This window comes from Aegilops tauschii, chromosome 7 (genome assembly GCF_002575655.3).
Source record: "Aegilops tauschii subsp. strangulata cultivar AL8/78 chromosome 7, Aet v6.0, whole genome shotgun sequence".
NCBI classification, from domain to species: Eukaryota; Viridiplantae; Streptophyta; class Magnoliopsida; order Poales; family Poaceae; genus Aegilops; species Aegilops tauschii.
Window position 1 is genome coordinate 547,193,895 of NC_053041.3, and position 11,908 is coordinate 547,205,802.

Below are 11,908 nucleotides of genomic sequence, written 5' to 3' on the forward strand. Positions count from 1 at the left end.
GAAAAGACTGAGGATCCAGCGAGTTGATCATACAGGTCGTTGATCCTGGGGAGCGGATACTTGTTCTTTATCGTGACCAAATTAACGGGACGATAATCTACAACCATCCGGTCCGTACCATCCTTCTTCTTGACGAAGAGGACGGGGCAAGCCCAGGGAGAAGAACTAGGACGGATGAAACCCTTTTGCAAGGACTCATCAAGTTGTTTCTTAAGCTCATCTAGTTCTAAAGGTGCCATCTTGTAAGGTCTCCTAGAGATTGGGGCGGTTCCTGGGATAAGATCTATGACAAACTCTACATCTCTGTCAGGTGGAATACCTGGCAGTTCCTCTAGAAAGACATCTGGAAAGTCACGGACTACCGGGATATCTTCAAGGTTTGGAAGAGGACTGGCATTAAGAGAATAGAGTTGACGCTTTGCAACTCTGGTGGAGACAGTGACTAACTTACCAGATGGGTGTGTGAGTTGAACAGACCTGGTGTAACAATCAATCTTGGCATGATGAGCTGTCATCCAGTCCATACCCAAGATGATGTTAATATATGTAGACTTGAGGGCTATAAGTGAGGCAAGGAATACAAGTCTGTCAACAAGGATTTCATTACCATGGCTTATTCTGGTAGTTTGCCATCTAGACCCTAGAGTTTGGATTTCAAGTGGAGTTGGCATATCACAAAATGACATGTCGTGCAAACGAGCATAGCCTTCAGAGATGAAGGAGTGAGATGCTCCGGTATCGAATAGAACCGAAGCTGGATGGCAATTGACAAGGAGTGTACCAAGAACGACATCCGGATCATCATGAGCGTCTTTAGCTGAGGCGTGATGCACACGTCCACGCTCAGTGGGAGCTGACTTGACACTGATCATCTTGCGTGATGGCTTACCACTGCCAACAGACTTCTCAGGCAGGGGTGGGGCATAGTTAGTTTGAGAGCAGTCACGTGCATAGTGTCCTGGCTTCCCGCATGTGAAGCAAGTCCCTGAAGTTGGATGTGGACCTGCATTGACAAGCGGTCTACCAATAGGCCTGGGTGGAGCATACTGCTGGACTGGGTGAGGCGCCACATAAGATGGCCTCGGTGCATATCCAGGTGGAAGAGCGGAGTTCGGAACCCAAATCCGGCGCTTATGAGAACTAGAACCAGAGGAAGAAACCAAATCACAGGTGTGCTTACGAGACGCCTTGTAGGTGAGCTGAGCTGTCTCCGCATTAATGGCCTTGTTCACAAGAGTCTGGAATGTATTGCAATGGTGCAAGTGGAGATCACGACGCAACTTGGGGTTGAGACCCTTCCGGAACCTAGCCTGCTTCTTAGCGTCCGTGGACACTTCTTCTGTAGCATAGCGGGCGAGGTTCTCAAACTCTCTACTGTAAGCATCAACAGCCATCTTACCCTGGGTGAAACTACAGAACTCTTCTCTCTTGCGGTCAATGAGAGCCTGAGGAATGTGATGCTCGCGAAAAGCCTCAGTGAAATCTCTCCAGGTCGGTATCTGGCCAACTGGAAGCATAGCCTCATAGTTCTGCCACCAAAGACTAGCAGGACCTTCCAGGTGATATGCAGCATAAGTGACCTTGTCACCTTCAGCTACGTTCGCAGAACGCAGCTTGTGTGTGATACTACGGAGCCAGTCATCTGCATCGAGTGGCTCAATAGAATGATGGAAGGTAGGTGGTTTCAAACCAATGAAATCATAGATGGTCGCTGACTCTTTGCACTGGGGTGCGGTGTTCTCCTCGATACGTGCTAACAAGCGGTTAGACTCATGCTTGTTCCTCTCCATCTCTAACATCAACTCTGCCAACGAAGGCTGGTCGGGAGGATCCTCCTCATCCCTACCACCTCCGTGGTTCAGGCAACGAGCAACAAAACTTCGGTTAACTGACGACATCCTGAGAAGCGGAACCAAGGACGAGGTCAACAACAACTATAGGATGCAACATGTAGCATAAGAAAATTAAGTATCTCTCAAACTCCTAGGACAAATCCGGCAGCATAACGGCAGTAAAATGCTCAAAATGGGACATTCTGCAAAAGGCGGGGTAGCACCATACTCAACATCGTCACTCAAGGTTCTGAGATATTACTAAACAGGCTACACTGGAGGTACTCAAACTGGGATATGACTCTGATCAACCAATCCTAAGAGACTACGGAGTAGTAACACGTGATCCTGATAGACAGAAGAGAAAGCCTAGTTCCTTAACCCCGTAGGAAAGATAGGATGACTCAGATCAGAAGGCATGAGGTAAAAGGAGTAAAAGAGCCTTACGTTCCCTTCCACAATCAATTCCCTTATATAACAAAAGAATTACTAGACTCAACTTCAACCAGCTTGGCTTGGAAATCCTAAAGGCAGTCAGGCTCTGATACCAAAGCTGCCGGGACCCCGATTCTAAGTCACACCGATCTAGCATGTAACACCTCATATCACTTTGCGGCCTCACGCACGGTATTCCCACGGGTGTCGCCTTACCATGTCCCGGGACCGTTTGCGCCTTTTGGCTTACGTATATGACAATGTCGCTAGCATCCATATGACAGAGAACCTGCGCCGACATGGCTAGTCGTGAACCCAAAGCGGCACTAACGTATGGGGACAGGCATACATGAATCAGCATCGAGCGTGTCGGTCAGCAGCGTGTGAATCCGGGCTGTAGCACTGGGCTAACAGGACTCCGGGAACCCGGGCTGTAGCAGGCTAGGCAGGACTTCGGATGTCACCGCGTGACATTTCCCCGAAGGGACAGACACAGGAACGAAATGAAACACATGCCGGCCAGCCAAGTGTCTAGAGCAGTAGTGTTGGGCTAGCAGGACTCCGATGAACCGGGCTGTAGCGGACTACTATGGCTCAAGGAGGCACTAGACTACATTTCCCCATAAGAGAGGCTGCCAAGGATAAACAACTAGATTGTCGGATCCCACACATAGCAATACACGTTACACGTACGCATAACATGCAAGTATGTGCTGTACAACATGGCATCACAACATAACGCAAACTCATATAGATAAAAGGCCCAGAAGAGCCACATAGCATTAAGTACAAACAGGGGTCACATGACACATCAGTCAGAGCATACAAGCAACGGAAGCATTACATGTCTGGGTACAGACAACTACAAAGGAAAAAGGCTGAGAAGCCTGACTATCTACAAGACCCTCCCAAGGGTGCAAGATCGTAGCTGAGGTACAAGCTACCCGTCGAAGTCCAAGCGGAACTACTAATAAGACTGAAGTCTCCGCTGCAAAAACATAAATAAAGCAACATGAGTACAAAGGTACTCAGCAAGACTTACATCAGATCCTATCATACATGCATTTGTATCAAGAAGGTAGTGTGGGTTTTAGTTGCAGCAAGCCAGCTTTGACTCAGTGGCTATCCTATTCTACGACTACGAGAAACTTCTTTGAGGTAAGAAGGCGCACACGAGTCCACTAATCACCACCTCAATACACCACTATGGATTCATTCCCGTCTCACTACGAGAAGCCATCCATAGCACTCACACTTATCTTGAGCATTTTAGAGTATCCACTTCAAGTTGTCTATGTACCACGTAAGCATCCAAGAAGTCCATAACCGAGGACACGGCTATTCGAATAGATCATGATAACCCTGCAGGGGTGTACTGCGTCACACACGCTCTCGCCACTTACCGCCATGTACACGTCATGTACCTCGGCAACCTTCAAGCGGAAGCCTGGCGAGGGTGTCGGCCACGACCTGACTAACCACGCAAGACTCTAGTCCAGGTTTATCGCCTATTCGGGTTCCATCCGCAAGGAGATCCGGCCGGGGTGTCGCTCACGGCCCCAAACGATGTGTGCAGGGTTCCCGAGCCCACCATCCGGGTGCCACTCGGTACACCGGGCCACGTGTTCCTAGTCTGTCCCAAGCCCACCCTGCCGGGTGCCACTCGGTAGAAAAATAGCACTACCTACAAACACCAGAAACTATTTGCAACTCCTGGACAGAGATCAAGGCGGTTAATAAGTCGAGAGAGCTTGGAGCGCCCGGAGCCCAATGTGTGGTAGTAGCTAGTCATTGGACAACTTACACAGAACTCGGTTCTTAAGGACGGTCCCAATGAGACAACCCACCATGTACTCCTACATGGCCTCCCAAATCGTGTTCACGCGCTTAACTCTCGGCACCAGAACATCTCGTAACACTCCAATTCATTCCCAATGAATCAGACCTGACACAACTCTAAGCAATAGCAGGCATGGCATGGTAGGAACACAACATGGCTCATTCAACTCCGACACATGCTAGTGGGTTTCAACTATTTACTGTGGCAATGACAGGTCATGCAGAGGAATGGGTTCAGCTACCGCACCATAAAGTAGCAGTTGAATCGTTGTTGTCCTAATGCATTAAAAGAGAGCAGGAGCGAGAGAGTAGGATTGTATCGGAATGAACAAAGGGGGTTTGCTTGCCTGGTAGATCAACAGGGTGGCACTGCAACTCAGACAGGTACTCTGGAACACTCTCCAGAGCAGGACCTATCGAGAAGGAACGGTGTCGACAATCAAAACATAATCATATGCAACAATATGATGCATGAATATGGCATGAATATGTGATGTATTTTGAGCCAATGCATTTAGCATTCAACTTGGAAGAGATCCATTTGAACCAAAGGTTCAAATGCAACTCTAATTTAAGTCCTTATATATGCCATTTATATGTTTTCACTTATACAGTAGGTATAAGTTGGTTTGTCATGCATGAAACTAGTACAGATGGATAGATTGCATTTTTCTGATAATTTTTCATATATAAATTATTTAAATCTGAGCTACGGTTGAATTTCTATGAATTTTAGAAGTTTTACTAATTTTCTGGAATTTCCTGATTTATTTTAAATCCAGAAAGTCCTTTACTGCGTCAGCATGACGTCATCGCTGCGTCAGCAGGTCAACGGGCTGGCCAGGGTCAAATCTGACCGGCGGAGCCCACTAGTCAGTGAGACAGGGGTTAACCCCGCGTTGACTCACCTTTGACCTGCTGTGGGGCCCGCTGTCAGCGGCTGTAGGGCGGCTAATTAGTGGGGTTTAGCCACTAATGGCCGTGCCACGTCGGCGGGGTTATGCCGGCGATGACCCGACGCGGTGGCGATCGCCGTCCGACCGTTTCCGGCCACGGCTGGACGTGCGGTTAGGTGCGTTGGACAGCCCGTGGTCCGAGGCATCCAGCGGTGGTCGTGGGGTCGCCGGGGACGACGTGTAGCGGCGACGGCGGTGAGCGTATGCGGCGGCGGAGCTCGGTGGGGTGCGGGCGCTGCGCTGGGACTCGCTTTCGAGCCGGCTGGGCTACACAACGGCGTCAAGGGCTCTGTGGAGCATGCCCGTTGCACGAAGGCAGCGAACGAAGCACGGTGAGCGCGCGCGCTGCGGAAATGGCGGAGCCGAGCTTCGGCTCATGCGGGCAAGGGAGCTAGAGAGCAGGGGAGAGCAGGAGAGTAGGGGGAGTCGATGCAGTGGCTCACAACGGATCCAAAGGTGTCGACGGCGAGCTCGGGGAAGCCTGGACGGCGTCGAATCGACGGTGGGGTTGCCGGCGGCCGAAGCTTGAAGACGACGACGATGCAGTCGTTGCCGAGCGTCCGGAGTGGCTTCTTTCGGTGGATAGGCGAAGATCGTCGATGCGGAGCTCGGGGACACGGCGAGAAGGCTCGGGGGTGGCTGTGGCCGCGTCGGCGTGCGGCGGTGCTCTCCGGTGCGTTCGGGCGTCGCAAGAGAGAGTGAGAGAGAGGAGGGGAGAGGCGCAGGAGAGAGGGAGTGAGGCCAGGGGGGAGCTGGGCGCTTCTGGCGAGGCCAGGTCGAAGAGGGGAGAGGGCAGGCAGGCAGCTGCCGTGGCGTGCATGCGCGCGGCGTGCGGCGACCATGCGCCCTGTCCCTCTGGCGCGAGGAGGGGGACGACTGGCGCTGGCCAGTCAGCTGGGCCGGCACAGAGCCAGGCCAGCAAGTGGCCCAGGTAAGTCCAGGTAAGGGTTTTCCCCCTTTTTGTTTATTTTCTATTTTTCTGACATTTGTTATGATTTAGTAGAATACTAAATCATTTTATTTTCTTATGCCAATTTTTGTAGGCGCTAGTGGTATTATTCCAAAGCTCCTCATCAACTAGCATAATTTTTGGACAATATTCTATATATATAACAATATATATCCAAAGCAAATAATTACTGCATTAATTCCAAAAGGCCAAAATAGATATCTATGAGCTCCTAAAAATATTGGTTTGATTTTTATCTCTGTCCAATATTTTCAGAGAGCAACATGAACATTTTCTTGGACCCTTTTGGAGCAATTTTTATCTGGGTCATTTCCAGAAATGATTCTGAGGGTTTCACAAATCCCCATTTCAAATTTAAATGAAATTTAGACATGATGCACACATGACTAGCTAGTCTAGGTCATACCAGAACTAGGGACGTGACATGGTTCACCTCGGCAATGGCCAGAAAGTCGTGGTTGAGGGGAGGGACCGGGTGCACCGCCATGTCGCTGCGGACAATCCGATCGGCCGGTCCGAGCTCGATGGTCATCCCCGTGGGGATGTAGGGGACGATGTTGACAGGGTAGTTCGCCATTGTTGCAAGAGGAGGAGCTCTCGAGGTAGGCAGGGAAGGGGAAGTGGAATGCGTAGCGGCAGCGGTAATTGTTTTAGGCTTCCATATTAGTCTCTGCGCTGCTCTCCCCTGCCAACAGGAATTTGCCAGGTGTCCATACCTGCCACAGATACTGCATCGGATGGCTGTAAATTCCTCTGCTTTTTTATTGTGGTCAAGGAAAGTAATCAATGAGCTATGGCAAGTGGATATCTGATTTTGATGTGACATTGAGTTGATAACACAGGAGGCGTCAGGTTGTTTTGCTATAGGCCCACCCTTAGAAATATAATCCTGGCCTTTATTTTTGCCTAAAATTACATCATCCGGAGAGGAAAACTCCTTGAAAATCTCTTTGGGTTGCCACCATAGATAGGTACAATCAGCATTTCCACAGTCATTAGGTAAGTGACCTAAAAGGTGGCAATATTGGCAAAATAATTTGGAAGGGCAGAAATCCGAGAAGTGATCCGCAGATGAGCAAATAATGCATGAAAATCTTTGCTTTAAATTATTTGAGCTGGTCTCAGAAGGCAAATGGTCCGGATTGGGCTCAGAGGGATTTACCTGGGCCGTCTGATTTTCAATATCCTGACTTGTACAATTAGGGCCAAGGTGGCCCAATTGCTTGCACCATGAGCATATGTTGGCTTTGTTAAAAATGAAATCTGCAGACGGGACCGAGTCCAAGGCCCAAATTTTTGCAATTTGCGAGTCATCATATCCCGCCTGTCGGAAATCCATAATGTGTAGTAGGATAAATGTTGGAATGGAATCCCAATAAGAGGACCAATAATTACTGCCAATAAATGTAGATTGATGCTCTTGATTATCAGGAATAAAGACTGAATGGAAGTTGCCAAAACGGATAGAATTATTGCCTTTGTTGTACATGGGAATTTCCAATTGGAAACTACCAAAAACAACCTTTTTGGTATGAACCAGAGTATGATCCTCTTGAATTTTTGAATCATGCCCAACTGCAATACTTGACTGAGGAAGAGAAAAACCAAATTTTGCAAGTTCCTTGGCAGAATTACTGTGTTGATGATCATCAGTAGACAGGAAGTTAAACTTTGTCTTGATAGCCAAAGGAGAACGTAAAACCACCTCAGTAAGTTCTTGGTCAGAATGCCAATTTTGATCAGAATGAGAATTAAACCAAGCATTGTGTCTATAAAGATTGAAATGACAAACGAAATCTGGCCAGACCCGGTCCTTAAGACCATAGATGAAATTACCAACTTTGTTTGAGGCCACAGAGAAACGAAAATGCCTACCAGCAAGATGTTTGACCTTGAAACCCAGAGAGGATCCACCAATGCAACATTGAAGAGCAAGACCCACCGAATCAACTGAAAGGGGGAAGGAGGTAGAAGAGAAAGCTACCACTAGGAAGAACTTCTTTGTATCTCCAATGGGGGAGAAATGAACGGTAGTACCAAACCTTTTGCGCACCTGTGTCTCCACCGCTTGGTCAGGGGAGAAATCCCAATGTAGAAGACCCTCCATTGATCTAGACTAGAGGTCGCCATTGTTGGTGGGAGAGGGGAGCGGTGGGAGAGGTGGGAGAGGAGCCATTTCCTAGTACCTAGCATAATCTTGATCATGTATCTAATCATGGCATGAATATTAAGACACGAGTGATTCAAAGCAATAGTCTATCATTTGACATTAAGACAATAATACTTCAAGCATACTAATAAAGCAATCATGTCTTTTCAAAATAACATGGCCAAAGAAAGGTATCCCTACAAAATCATATGGTCTAGCTATGCTCCATCTTCACCACACAAAATATTCAAATCATGCACAACCCCGATGACAAGCCAAGATATTGTTTCATACTTTTGACGTTCTCACACCATTTCAACTTTCACGCAATACATGAGCATGAGCCATGGACATAGCACTATAGGTGGAATAGAATATGATGGTGGAGGTTGTGTGGAGAAGACAAAAAGGGAGAAAGTCTCACATCGACGCGGCTAATCAATGGGCTATGGAGATGCCCATCAATTGATGTCAATGCGAGCAGTAGGGATTGCCATGCAACGGATGCACTAAGAGCTATAAGTGTATGAAAGCACAAACTGGAAACTAAGTGGGTGTGCATCCAACTTGCTTGCTCATGAAGACCTCGGGCATTTGAGGAAGCCCGTCATCGGAATATACAAGCCAAGTTCTATAATGAAAATTCCCACTAGTATATGAAAGTCATAACTCAAGAGACTCTCTATATGAAGAACATGGTGCTACTCTGAAGCACAAGTGTGGTAAAAGGATAGTAACATTGCCCCTTCTCTCTTTTTCTCTCATTTTTTTATTTTCTTTTTTTTTGGTGGTCTTCTTTGGCCTCTTTTTTTTATTTGGGCATCTTTGGCCTCTTTTATTTTTTGTAAAGTCCGGAGTCTCATCCCGACTTGTGGGGGAATCATAGTCTCCATCATGCTTTCCTCACTGGGGCAATGCTCTAATAATGATGATCATCACACTTTTATTTACTTACAACTCAATATTACAACTCGATACTAGAACAAAGATATGACTCTATACGAATGCCTTCGGCGGTGTACCGGGATGTGCAATGATCTAGCGTAGCAATGACATCAAAAAACGGACAAGCCATGAAAACATCATGCTAGCTATCTTACGATCATGCAAAGCAATATGACAATAAATGCTCAAGTCATGTATATGATGATGATGGAAGTTGCATGGCAATATATCTTGGAATGGCTATGGAAATGCCATGATAGGTAGGTATGGTGGCTGTTTTGAGGAAGATATAATGAGGCTTATGTGTGACAGAGCGTATCGTATCACGGGGTTTGGATGCACCGGCAAAGTTCGCACCAACTCTCGAGGTGAGAAAGGGCAATGCATGGTACCGAAGAGGCTAGCAATGATGGAAGGGTGAGAGTGCGTATAATCCATGGACTCAACATTAGTCATAAAGAACTCACATACTTATTGCAAAAGTCTATTAGCTATCGAAACAAAGTACTACATGCATGCTCCTAGGGGGATAGATTGGTAGGAAAAGACCATCGCTCGTCCCCGACCGCCACTCATAAGGAAGACAATCAATAAATAAATCATGCTCCGAAATCATCACATAACGGTTCACCATACGTGCATGCTACGGGAATCACAAACTTCAACACAAGTATTTCTACAATCCACAACTACCCACTAGCATGACTCTAATATCACCATCTTTATATCGCAAAACTAGTGCAAGGAATCAAACATATCATATTCAGTGATCTACAAGTTTTATGTAGGATTTTATGACTAACCATGTGAATGACCAGTTCCTGTCATCTCTCTAAATAGATATAAGTGAAGCAAGAGAGTTTAATTCTTTCTACAAAAGATATGCCCACGCTCTAACAAGTATAAGTTAAGCAATAGAGCATTCTACAAATGGCGGTTTTCTATGTGAAGAGAAACAGGCAATCCAAACTTCAAATGATATAAGTGAAGCACATGAAGCATTCTATAAAGCCATACTCAAAAGATATAAGTGAAGTGCAAAGAGCATTCTATAAAGCAACCATCGACTATATCATACCAGCATGGTGCATAAAAGAAAAGTGAAAACTAAATGAAAAAGACGCTCCAAGATTGCACATATCGCATGAACGAAACGAATCCGAAAACATACCGATACTTGTTGAAGAAAGATGGGATGCCTTCCATGGCATCCCCAAGCTTAGACGCTTGAGTATCCTTGAATATTTAGTTGGGGTGCCTTGGGAATCCCCAAGCTTGAGCTCTTGCCTCTCTTCCTTCTCCTCACATCGAGACCTTCTCGATCTTCGAACACTTCATCCACACAAAACTCAACAGAAAACTCGGTAAGATCCGTTAGTATAATAAAGCAAATCACTACTCTAAGTACTGTTGCAAACCAATTCATATTTTGGTTTTGCATTTTAGCTACTGTAATATAACTTTTCCATGGCTTAATCCACTGATAGAAATTGATAGTTTCATCAAAACAAGCAAACCATGCATCGAAAACAGAATTTGTCTAAAACAGAACAGTCTGTAACAATCTGAACATTAACCATACTTCTTGTACTTCAACAATTCTGCCAAAATTATAAAAAATAAAAAAATTGTATAGAAAGACATTGCAAAAAAATTCACAACCATTTGACGTTCCAGTAAAAAACTAAAAATCGCGCACTACAGCCAAAGTTTCTGTCCTGCACCGTACAAACCAACAAGCATTGTAAACATCCTAAAGGCAAATCTTGGCACATTATTTTTATAATACAATGGAATTGTACAAGGGGATAATTATTTTTTTTGAAAAGTTTCTGTAATCAAGATTCACAAAGTTTCCGTGAGCATGAACAAAGTTCAAGGCTAGCTCCCACTTTAACAATGCTCGTCTTTCTCACTTTCGCTTTTCTTTTTGAAAAGTATTTAGGTTCCCCTCTTTATTTTTTTATTTTTAGACTATATAAAAGCACTCAATAGAAATAAATGACTCTCTAAAACTTTCGGGTTGTCTCCCTGGCAGAGCTTTCTTTAAAGCCATTAAGCTAGACATATAGTGCTCAAGTAGTGGATCCACCCGGATCCCAAGGTATATCAAAGCCAATTTTAATTAGCAATGATTTGGCATTTAGCAGTGAGCACAAAGCAACATATATCAAGCAATGAGGAATTCTAACTCTCTTCCTATGCATCGGCATGTCATAAAAGAACAATTCATGCACACCTAGTAAAGGCCAATGCATAGTATAAACAGTTTCTTGCAATTTTATCTTGTGGGAAACATAGAGAGGTGGAGATATAGTCCCTATCTCATAATAATTGCAAGTAGGAGCAGCAAGCACATGCATATTATATTCATCAAAATCATCATGTGTAATAGTAAAACGCAACCCATCAATATAATCCTTAATAAGTGCAAACTTTTCTGATATAGTGTAGTCGGGAGAATTCAAAAAGATAATAGGACTATCATGCGTGGGTGCAATAGCAACAATTTCATGTTTAACATAAGGAACTATAGCAAGTTAATCTCCATAAGAATAATTCATATTGGCATCTTGGCCACAAGCATAGCAAGCATCAAGTTCATCAAAAAGGGGTATTTCAAGAGAATCAACGGGATCATAACAATCATCATAGCAATCATCCTTTGGTAGGCACGAAGGGAAATTAAACAATGTATGAGTTGAAGAGTTACTCTGATTAGAAGGTGGGCACGGGTAGCTAATCCGCTCTTCCTCCTTTTGTTCTTCGCTCTCCTCATCAT